This window comes from Artemia sp. Qi Xiang Cuo, chromosome 20, assembly GCF_049724085.1.
Source record: "Artemia sp. Qi Xiang Cuo chromosome 20, ASM4972408v1, whole genome shotgun sequence".
NCBI lineage: Eukaryota > Metazoa > Arthropoda > Branchiopoda > Anostraca > Artemiidae > Artemia > Artemia sp. Qi Xiang Cuo.
Window position 1 is genome coordinate 38,989,799 of NC_142813.1, and position 12,790 is coordinate 39,002,588.

The window sequence follows — 12,790 nt, forward strand, 5'->3', positions numbered from 1 at the left end:
TTAATTGCGATCACTTGATTTTTAGGGGCTGTTTTCTCCTTTTCTTGAAAATCAGGTAAATGTTCTTAGGTTGGTAACCTTTGATGCGTAAAATTAAACTTAATGAAATTTATATATTTGAAGTCAGCATAAAAAGTCGATTCTTTTGATATATCTATTGATATCAAAGTTTTGTTTTTTAGAGTTTCGGTTGCTATTGAGCCGGGTCGCTCCTTGCTTACAGTTTGTAACCACGAACTGTTTGATTGAAGCAGAATCAGCAATAAAATAATATATTTAGGTTAAGTAATTATGGAGGCTGTAAGACTGTATACCTCTCCGTCCGTATCCCCTCGGCAATACTGTATACGGGGGTTTTTGCGGGTTTCAGACCTCGGCCCCACCCTATTTGTCCAACTCGTAAAAACGGGACAACATTGAATAAACAAATTGTGTCTGCGTTTTTTCAAGCTGTTTGTATCCCCCCCCCGAAAAGAAATCCTTCTTTATCACATCGTCCGAAAATCAGTACTAGATACGGCACGGTCCGTTTATACTACGACTGCTGGTACTAACAACTCATGGCAGCACCAAGTCGCCTGAGGCTAACACAGCTACGCACGGTCCCCCTCCAGTCCAGTCTCTTTAACACCCCCCTGGTTACACCTCTCAGGACGGTCCCAGGTCCTTCAAACCTTTATTTATGATTTCCTCACACACCAGACGAGGAGACCTGCTTTCCGTTTAGCCATAGGCGGGTGGACAAAAAAGACAATCTTCGGCACTCTGTCATCCTTCATCCGCACAACGTGCCATAGCCACCTCAACCTTTCTTTCATTATAGCCCTAGAAAGCGTGATTGAACCACATTTTTCGTACAGCCTACTGTTTGAAATACGATCAGTCAACCGGGTACCCAGAACAATCCGTAAGCAATTTTTCTGGAAAACATCTAAAAAATCTTCATCCGCTTTTCGGAGCGCCCCTGCTTCAGAGTCATATTTGAAAATAGCGACGAAGACCACACTGCCTTTCCATCACAAACAACAAAATTAATTTATTTTTCTTTCACTTCATTGAATCGTCTTGTTTTACCTTACTTTTTATCAGTCCTGGTTGAACTTCGCTGAAGTAATGATGCTTGGACTGTTTTGGAAGAAAAAAAAATTCAACTTTTTTGGTTTTTTGTTTTTTATTTATAGCATGTTGTTGTTAGTATTTTTTCTTATATATATTTTTGTCTTGCTGAGGACGGCCCTTGGACATAGGGCCGAAATATTCATTCAAATTAGCTCCACTGTCTTACAAAAAGATTTCCCTGTTGTTCTTCGTACTTTTGTTGTTAGTCATATTTGACCTCTGTCATCACTGTAGCTTCTAATATTCTAATCTTGTTTTGCAGACTTATTTTCCTATTCATGCAAACTTTTTTTAACTGTGAAAAAAAAACCTGAGTCTTGACTATTCTACTTTTAACATGTGCTCCCACCGACTTTACTAATAATACTACCAATGTAAGTGAAGCTGCCCACCCGATGAATTTTTTAATTATCCAACGTCACCTATTCATCTTCACTTATCCTTAGCCTTAGTGACTTAGTATTTTTAACATTAATTTTCAAACCAATTCTAGCACCCTGAACTCGCAAAACCTCTAAAACTTCATTAATTTTGCTCACACTTTCATCTAGAATACTTAAATCATCAGCATAATCTAAGTCCAGGATACTTCTTCCTCCCCATTTAATTGCGTGGTCTCCCATTGCCTTTCCTATGCTCCTTGAGACAAAGTCCATCAAAATATTCCAAATAAAGGTTGACAACTCAGGCACTTCTCAATTATTAACCATAGTGTGAAAATTTGGTCACATCCTTTACCTTTTCTAAAACCGCACTGTTCTTATCTTAAAACTTTGTCTACAGCATCTCTCAGTTTAAAAAGTATCATATTACTAAGAAATTTTCTACCTAAATAGACCAGACTAAGTCCTCGATAAGTACCACACTCACTCTTATCAAATTTCTTATAAAGTTGCTCAATTAATGTTTTCAAAAATCGTTAGGTACTTCCCCTTTTTCAAAAATCACATTAATAATGTTATTTCTAACCTCAGAGCCACTATATTTAATAAACTCATTTACCACACTATCAGCACCTGGAGCCTTATTATTTTTTTGATAAGGTATCACACTTGTGATCCAAGGTATCACAATCTTTTTCATTTTCTTCTATATCTTTTCCTGCAGCTCGACCTTGGTTTAGCAAATTCTCAAAATGTTCTGCCTATATCTCTTCAAATCTTTCGTTATCAATAAGTGTGGCCACGTTCCTATCTTTAACTGTAACAAGTCACGAGTGATTACTCTCTCTCAATTTATTAAAATGACAGTACACTATTTCACGAGCATGCCGTCTAGCTGTATCTTCCAGATCCTTGGCAATTTGATCCATGGCCTCCACGTCACACCTCTTTAGTTCATACTTTAGTGATTTCTCGACTTTATTTAAAGTCCTTTTGTTTTCATATGATCTATCACTCAGACAATTCTTGTACAAGCTATTTCTCCTATCTATTAAACATATAGATTTTTCACAAATATTCTTAGCTGCAGCCCTAGCTTTCTTCACTAAGGCACCTTCAGCAACTTCACAAATTATTTTTCTAAAATTATTCCAACCATCTTCAACATTATCATCTTTTAAACTCTCAAATTTAGTATTCAACTGTTCCCGGAAAATTTCTCTCAAAGTCTCAGCCTGGAGTCTGTCAACATCATAACTTCACAGCAGGTAGTTACCCTTCCAAAAAATATCAGATTTAAATTAACACTTGATACTACTATATGGTGATCTTTACTTTTAAAATAAATAACAGCACTCCTATATACCCTAGTATCTTGTATTGTTCCTACCAGTCTACGGTTTACTATAACATAATCAATAAGGTTTGATGTCTTACCATCATGTGAATACCATGTTAACTTATGACCAAATTTTATGACCACATTTTATGACCAAACACCATATTGGTTATAACTAGATTGTTATACCTACAAAATTGCAAAAGTCTGTATCTATTACAGTTTTCTTTTCCTACACTACCTGAGCATTAAAATCCCCCAGTACAAACATCATATTTCTACCTGGGACATTGTCTATTGGCTCCTTTACCTGTAAGTAAAATTCATCTGAGTCACTAGTATCTCCGTCAGTCGGTTTTACAGGGGCATATACAACTATAAGTGATACCCTAAACTTTTCAGTCATAAAATGAGCCATTAGTACTCTATTATTAATACCTTCTCAGCCTAAACAAGACTTAGCAGCTTCCTTATTCATCATGAGCCCTACCCCCTGTCTATGTACCCCATCCTTCTTGCCTGAGTAAAAAAAAATTCTATATCACCTAATTTCATGCTTCCTAACACTGAGATATAAGTTTCTGAAACTCCTACTCAGTCCAGCTCGAATCGTCTGAACTCGTTTGTCAAAATGTCGATACGATAGTAATTTTTTAAAGTCGTAACATTCCAAGTTCCAATTTTCATGTTCTATAAATCATTGAAATTATTGTGGCCTCAGGAAAAGAAATAATCCCACATACCAGTGCAGGATGGAGATCATATATCTTCTCAAGTCTACACCGAAGTGCTTAAGCCGGCTTAGCACCAGACAGCAAGGACTTCCTTAGATCTCCAGTATGAATGTCCTCTATAGGAGGACAACTGCGGCAGGGCGTAAGATCCAGGTCTATGGACAACGGCCTCTGCAAAGGGCTGCCTCGACCTTTTTGGGTACCTGCAAGACGAGGGACCTTGCAGTCAACTCTATTCCTACTTGAGGAGTGGCGCCCCTCGAGGAAATTATAGCCTAGTAAACGACACAGCATTCGCACGGGATTCTGACTAATGGATAATTCTTCTGGGATTGGTATGTTTTGACGGGCGTCTTCGGGCTGCTCTTCCTAGCTAATTTATCTATTATGGGCTACCTCCCCATAGTAGCATAATATTTGTAGGCATGAATATGTAATGAGTCGGAGGTAACAGGCTTGAGATTGTCTGTGCAGGATTTCGACTCTTGTTGATAGAAGAGCATCGCCAAGTGCTGGAAACCATGTTGTGACCAAGATGGGCCCAGGATTGCACAAAGCCCCCATTCATGGAGGTCCCAGGGACTTCTTGCTGTCCGGTTCTAAGCCGGCTTAAGCATTTCGATGTAGACTTGAGAAGATATATGATTCCCGTCCTGCAATGGTATCCGGGATCATTGCTTTTCCTGAGGCGAAAACAATTTCAATGACTTAAAGAACATGAAAATTGGAACTTGGAATGTTAGGACGTTAAAAAATAACTATCGTATCGACATTTTGACTGACAAATTCAGACGATTCGAACTGGATTTATTATGAGTTTCAGAAACTCATATCCCAGGGGTAAGAAGTATGAGATTAGGTGCTATAGAATTTGTATACTTAGGCAGGAAGGATGGGGTACATAGACAGGGAGTATTGCTCATGATGAATAAGGAAGCTGCTAAGTCTTGTTTAGGCTGGAAAGGTATTAATAATAGAATACTAATTACTCATTTTATGATTAAAAAGTTAGTAATAAAATGAGGGCATCAGTTATAGTAGTATATGCCCCTGTCGAACCAGTGATGGAGATACTAGTGACTCAGATGAATTTTACTTACAGTTACAGGAGCAAATAGACAGGGTCCCAGGTAGAAATATGATGTTTTTACTGGGAGATTTTAATGCCCAGGTTGGTAGAAATAGAGATAGATGGTATCCTAGCCTAGGTAAATTTGGTGTTGGAAAAGAAAACAGTAATGGATACAGAATTTTGCAATTTTGTAGGTATAACAATCACGGTGTTTTGTCATAAAATGGCTCATAAGTTAACATGGTATTCACGTGATGGTAAGACAGCAAACCTTATTGATTATGTTATTGTAAATCGAAGACGGCAGGATCAATACAAGATACTAAGGTATAAAGGAGTGCCGTTATTGATGTTAAAAGTAAAGATCACCATCTAGTAGTGTCAAGGGTTAATTTAAAGCTGAAATATCGGAAGGGTAACTACCTCCCGGGACGTTATGGTGTTGTTAGACTCCAGGATAAGAATTTGAGAGACACTTTCCAGGAACAGTTGAATACTAAACTTGAGAGTATAAAATTTGATAATGTGGAAGATGGTGGTAATAAGTTTAAAAAAATAATTTGTGAAGTTGCTGAAGGTGTCTTAGGGAAGAAAGATAGAACTGCAGCGCAGAGTATTAGTGAAAAAGCTTTATGTTTAATAGAAAGGAGAAAGGACTTGTACAACAATTTTCTTAGTGATAGAGCATATGAAAATAAAATGAATGTAAAAAAAGTGGAGAATGTATTCAAATATGGACTATAGAGGTGTGAAATGGAGGCCGTGGATAAAACTGTCGAGGATCTACAAGATGCAGCTAGACGACATAATGGTAAAATATTGTATTGGCATGTTAACAAATTGAGAGGGAGTAGTCAATGTGGACTTGGCCCAGCTAAAGATAGGAATGGGGCCGCAATTAGTTATAAGTAAAAAACTAAAGAGAGATGGGCCGAACATTTTGAGAATTTGTTCAACCGAGATAGAGTTGAAGGACGAGATATAGAGGAAAATGAAAAAGTTTGTGATACATTGGATTTGAAGGAAGATTTGTTTTGTGAGGAAGCTCTCTTTAGTTAGCGACAGTACTAAAAGGACTAAAAAATAATAAGGCTCCAAGTGCATATAGGGTGGTAATTGTTTCTTAAATATGGTGGCTCTGAGGTTAGAAATAAGTTACTGAAGATTATGAATATGATTTTTAAAAAGGGGAAGTACCTAACGATTTTAGGTGCGTAGCTGTGTTGGCCTCAGGCGGCTTGGTGCTGCAGTGACTTTTTAGTAGTAGTAGTTTCATTCAATATGGTTATTTCATGAATTTTGTTTCTGGATTTGTCTTGAAATTTACATTCTTGAAGTAAAAAAAAAGGTGGGCATTTCTTGACTGTTTTATTGGTAAGCCACGACTGCCACCAGATTTTAGCGCAAAAATGGTGCTACACCACTTACCGGAGGGCAAGCCTCTCTGGGCCAACTATTGTAATGAAATGCCTGCTGTTACCACTATTGTTCCGTAAATATAGAATATATTAATACCCTATTACGGTATACCTTGTTCGGGGGTATAATAACGTAATCGAACGGTCGCAAGGGTGCCCAGCCTGGGTCCCCACTGATATCTCTAGCTATCTCTTTGGAGGGTCCAGGGGCCCCATTGTCGATATGATACTGACGGTATTTATCGTAACTCTTTTATTACCCTGTCTGGGTTCCTTGAAAAATCGTCAATACAGCTTTAGAAAATAGCTTACTTGTAATTTTCCAAAAAAGTGCACAAACATACAGAGAGACCTCCCCACACGGGGTCTTACAGTCAACGTACTCCTAACATACTGGTCCTATGCAACGAACTTTGCATAGGGGTTGAGCTTTGCTTGGACCTTGCCAATACGATAAATTCACATTAAAGTCTCTGTCCTCTTGTGCTTAGTTTTGTCTTTCTATGGCCAAGGCCCGGACGACAAAAATATACATTAACTTCAATGCTTACTTATTGCGAAAGAATCTAGCTTAGCAACGAGATTTTAACTTATGATTGAACAATATCTTATAGTCAAATAATTAAAGAAAACAAAACGGGTAATTTATCTGAAAAGAAAAAAAAACAAGGGGTGGAACACCAACACCTCCCCTCGGTAGATAAATGACCACCCATGTGCCACGCTGGTCCACCCTTACAAATATAAACACTGAACTTCAACTCCAACTTCAACAAAATTCATATGCCTTCTTTCTTCCGCCGCTTGGCTCTGGATCTGTCGTCATCCACACGTCTGTACTGTAGAACCACCATGATCCCTATCGTATGGCATCCGCATGAGGTTTTGAAAATTGGAGTCCACCAGATTAGCAGAAAATAATCATGCTTATCAGAATTAAATAAATAAAAACAAAAAGTAAGGAACGACGTTAAAACGTAAAACGAACAAAAATTATTCTTTACGCTAAAGCTTTTCATTGTTTAAAAAAATAGAGTTGTGAGAAAGTCAAACTTTAGCGTAAAGAGCGTGGCGTTGAGGAGGGGACAGCCCCTTTCATGCACGGAATAATTTTTGTTCATTTTAAGTTTTAATGTCGTTCCTTACTTTCAGTTAAAAAAAACTGTTTTTTTTTAATTTAATTTTTGAACGTTTTTGAGTTAATGCAGGTTTTGATTTTGGCTCACCGCACATGAATAATTAAAACAAAATTTGAATATCAATTTTACTCTTATTTGGTTAAATTGCTTTCTCGAAACCTGTTTAATTTTATTTACGAGCGTTTTTATTAGTAATAAATATACGTAACTTACGAATTAACTTACATAACGAACTTCTATATTCATATATTTTTAATACATATATTAGAGGGTTCGCCCTCTAGTCAATACCAAGGACTCCAGGTTAGAGAGGCAAAATCTCGGTAACAGGGTCACAACTGGCCAACCAGTTGTCCATTGAGTGATTTGTCCATCATGCATGGCTCCCCAAAGGGGATCCTCCCCCCAACAAGAGACTAAATATCCCTTAGAATTGATAGTACTAATCTCAGATTCCTTCCCAAGTTTTTCTAATCCAAACCGACATTTTTTTTTCTCCCAACCTTTCCCCAACCTGTTGTAGGTCATTCAACTGTATTTATACGACTGGCGCTGCATATTCTGAGTTTGATGGTTCTATAACCCCTAAATCGAGCATACGGTCTATCTCTTTATCCATTTCCTTCCTTTGAGCTTCTGGTATTCGGTACGGGTATTTTTTTATAGGTTTGTTGTCTTTTACTGTTATTTTCTATACAATATTTTCCGTTTTTCTGATTCGGTCTATTAATAAGTCTGCAAATTTCTTGAGTAACTTGTTTAATTAGTATTTCTGAGCTCGGCTCAGATGCGTTTCTGACGAAACTCTTTCAATGGCATTTATATGTGTTTCTGCCAGGTCTTTTGTACCCAAAGGGGCACTTTCCTCGTCATTTTCTGAGGTCAAAATCATGAGGCAGCGCTTCTGCAAATCTTTGTGGTTTACCTTTTCATTCTCTTTGTTAAATTTCATCAATAAATTCACATGGTGAGCTTCATCCTTTTTTCTTGTTCTATCTAATTCTATCATATAATTTACATTATTCGTTTTCTTTTTCACCGCAAATAGTCCTTTCCATCTTACTTCCAATTTATTATTTCCGTCCGGTTGCAAGATGAGGACTTCATCCCCTTCCGCGAATTCGGGCATGTGGGCGACTTTATCGTACCATATTTTTGTTTTTTCTGCATAGTCCCCCTGTGCTTGCTTGGCGATTTCAAGGTATCAATGCCGTTTTTATCGCAGTGATAGCAAGTGCGTTATCACGGTTTCTTCATTTTTCTCATCATTCTCCCATGACTCGTTTAAAATATCTAACACCCCTTCGGGTTTGTCCCATAGAGTAATTCAAATGCCGAGAACCCTGTAGTTAGGTGTAGAGTTTCCCTATATGCAAAAGGGACATAAAAAAGCATTTTGTCCCATTGATTTACATCATCTCTTACACAACGTCTCAACTTACTAATTAGGGTTCAGTTAAATCTTTCTGTCATTCCATTTGTCTGAGGATGGAATGAAGTAGTTAATACTTGCTTAAATCTGAGGACTGTTGTATAATTTTCGAATGTTTATATTTATAAAATTGGTTCAATGATCTGTTAAAATTTCTTTTGTGAGTACGTGACGTGAGACATGTTTCTCTAATTCGTATGTGATTTTTGGTGATCTTAGTGTTCGCATTGGGATAGCTTCTGGGTATCTTGTAGCCAGATCATTAATAACAAAAATGAATCTGTGTCCTGCGCGAGATTTCGGGAGTGGACCTACAATGTCCATTGAAATTCTCTCAAAGGGTTTACCGAAAATGGTCATTTTTTTCTGTTGAACTTTTTCATTTGTTTTTTTTTTGTATGCGACTAATTTTCAATATTTTCAAATTTTAAAAAAGTTGAAAATATACTGTCTCCGTACTTTCCACCAAAAACGCTGCACGATTATATTTTTTGGTATGTTGGATCACACGTGTCACCCGTTTGACTGGAGTGAGCCAATTTTATTACCGCTTTTTTCAGTTCATGCGGTACCAAAAATTGTAATTTTTTAGGGTTCTCACCAGTCTCCACGATTTTGTAAAGTAGCTTTCAATTACTGAAAATTTATTTAGATTGCGGATGGTTTCTTCTCCTTAGTGCCAGTTTTATTTTTCTGAAGTCTCTATCCTTTATTTGAAAGTCTGCGACTTTTTCTGAGGTTACCCCGAGTGTTACGGCTCGTTCCTCTTTTCTCTCTGATATTCCTTTTTGTCCTTCCTTTTTTGGCTTTTAGTTTTTCTCAGTTTTGCATTCTTTATAAACATCTCTTCGTTAAATTGAAATTGGTTTTGTATATTTTGATCATCATTTTCAAAAGTGGTTGGCTCAGCCTCCCTTTTCTTTTTTTCTTGGTCTCGTGTCACTGCATTTACTTTTTTAGTCATGGAGGTTGCTTTTAGTGCAAGAAAGTTTGTGATATTACAGAAGTCACCCCGTAGTAAGACGTCTAATGCATGAGTAGGTACAACACCTACTTTTAATTCCTTTTTAACCGTCTGTCCTTCTTTATTAGTGATTTCTATTATTACCTGAGCCGTCGGACATTTATGTTTTGCTCCATAGTAGCATAGCGCTGCCACTTTATATTCATATCTTATGTGAGTTTTCTCTATTTAATCTTTCCGTACATAGGTTTTGTCGCTGCAAGAAACCTTGTATTCCACCGATTTACAATTTAATTCACAACATACTGTGTATCACAACGGCTAGTAATGAGAGAGTCGTTCGGTCAAATTTAAACTAATTTTACGGCAAGTCTTTACTGTGTTAACCGCAAAGTCAAAGATTTTGCTTGGCGTTTGGGGTAGCATTTTAATTTTTCTGAGTAGAAATCAAGCAAGGCTTGCACTATCCCCGAATTTTCGTGCATTTCCCCGAAAAAAAAAATTGGTTCCCCAAATCCTCGAAAATCACGCAATCACGGTGCCACCTCTAGCGATTTATCACCAGTGACTTTCCCTGCCAAATATTACTTTGCATACCATAATTCTTCGCTTCTCTCTTGTTCATTAATTTTCGCCTCTTTTGTTACTTTGCATAAAAACCAGACAGATACAATATGCCATGGCAAATATTATAATATACACAGTTCTTAATATGTATACAAAAAAAAGTATTGTCTTTATGAAATGAGTTTAAATCATTTCTAATGAAGTCTACCAATCGCTATTTATTACATAATTCGTATTCAAGTATTTCATTTTCGAGTTGAATAGAAGTTTATATAAAGCATTAACTAATAAACAGTTTCAGCCTTCTGTTGGATTTTAAAATTGACAGCCGACAGATTATTTCTACAGCTGAAATGTAAGTTTGCAGATTTTTTTTTTGATGTTTTTAGGTAAGATTTTCTTAATGTTTAATGCTCAATTGTTGAACGCCTGATAGAAAATACAATCTTCTTTCTGAAATATTTTTACTCCCCCCCCCCCAAAAAAAAACCTTCTATTGAGACAAAATTTAGCTATAGACTAAGCTATGTACAAGGTTAGGGAATTAAAGAATTGAACCGGAAGTTACCCAAAAATTATTATTCATAAATAAATTGTAAATTATTGCGTATAGGGGGGGGATAGGGGGTTATCCTTTTCAAATGATAATACCTCTTTTTTTTGAAAGCAGGGATGCCAAAAAGATAATTATTTTTTCCATTTAAAGTGGAGACGGAAGAAACTGATATCAAATTCCCTGGGAAACCATTGAAATATTTTGATAGACCCAGGGCCCCCCCCATTAGGACTTTTTCACTGTCTTAGGTATTTTAGATTTCTCATAGGCTACTGGCCTAATTTGGCTTTTGTGTGTGCTCCCTTTCAATTATATTCTTTGGATCTTAATGAATGCCACGGCGAATCTATGGCTCAGTTTTCCAATAATTTGAGGTATATCTGAATAATTTCGACATTTTTGTTGTTGTCTTTGTACCCCTTTACTCATTCCCTCAATTTTTTTTTCAAGGAACACTAAGCTGTTTAACGTTATTTTGCGTGTTCGTTTGAACCTTATAGTGACCTAGTTAAGTATTAAGTAAATTATTTTCCTAATAAAAGCTGAGACATTATCCTATCAAGGTGGTATCCAGAGGGGGAGGGGGGTAGTGAGCTATCATGTTTAAATGATAATACCTCGATTTTTTTTTTTTTGAAAGCAGGGATGCCAATAAGTTAATTATTTTTTTTTATTTAAATAAGAGACGGTATCCTATCAAGATTGTATCCAGAGGGGGGGGGATAGGGAGTCATTATATTTAAGTGATAGTACCTTAATTTTTTTTATTGAAAGCAGGGATGCCAAAAAGTTTAAAAGTTGAAAAAAATTAACAAGATTTTCGTGAGTTATACTTGATACAGCACTTGCATGGTTTTATCGTTCAAAGGGAAAGGGACATATGCGTCCAACCCTTTTTTTTATTGATGAAACGGGTTTACTTTGAAAACATTCATTCATAAGTACCAGGCAGATTCACACTAAAACGAATTGGTGTGACGAAAGCAATATCGACATCCCCACCTAACGTTGCGCTCGAGCGATAATGGTGCCCTTGGTCCAGTGCCCAAGTTACATTAAAAGGCCAGGTCATAATAAAAGCTTTCAATTTGGGAGGTTCAGGGAGGAGTCTTGGACAGTCTTATTACCTCAGGGTACTAGATGTTGCAACGTCCTTACGTATCTACAGTGGTTAAAAAAATTCGATCACCCCACAAATGATTACCAAAAATTTGCACAAATATACGAAATGTAACATTTGGAGTATTATAACACTTTTTTCACCAGAAGCTTTGAGCCTGGGTGGGGATCAAAGAAAAGTCTTTGAGTATTTTGACCACAGGTCACTTATTGTTGCGACTTTCTTAAATTTGGTAATTTTTGTGAGCATTTGGAAATCAAAAAGCTTAAACTCAATAACTGATACTAAGTGTCCTAACATCTTGCTTGGATTAAAAGTGACGGACTAGGATGAAAATCTCAGCATCTTCCTGGAGTTACTTCAGTCTGCTTGTTATTTCATTAAATTACATTTAAAACGGATGAGCTTTTCATTTTTTACCTAAGAAAATAGCTGGCACTTCATTTTTCTTCATACTGAATAAACCGTTAAGTATTTTTTGTTTCATTGTAATTGAAGTGTTCTCATGTGAAGTGTTCATCATGTATTTTTCAATTTGATAAATTTACTCCTTTTAGATGCAGTTTATAATTTGACTGATATTAGGTATTTATCAGTTTATAATTTGGAATGAATCCCAAAAAGAAACAATGAATAATATCCAAAAGAGCAGCCAAAAGCAATAAAAAAGCAGCAGTTCAGCCTTAGCCTACATGACAAAACAAAGAGCCAAAAAAACTTTAAAATATATTTTTTTTAAGTTGTTATTAAAAACCGGTTTTTAATACAAGAAAGCTTTTTGGGAATCCAAAAGAGAGAAAAAAACAAAAAAATAATCAATATCAAAGTCGCCCATTTCAACTGTTTTAAAGGTGACAAAATAGATATAGGCAAAGAGCATGATGACAAAATTAAGCTTCTAAGTTCAAAGTTTTATTCAAAGTTTTTACCCAGATAACTGACAAATT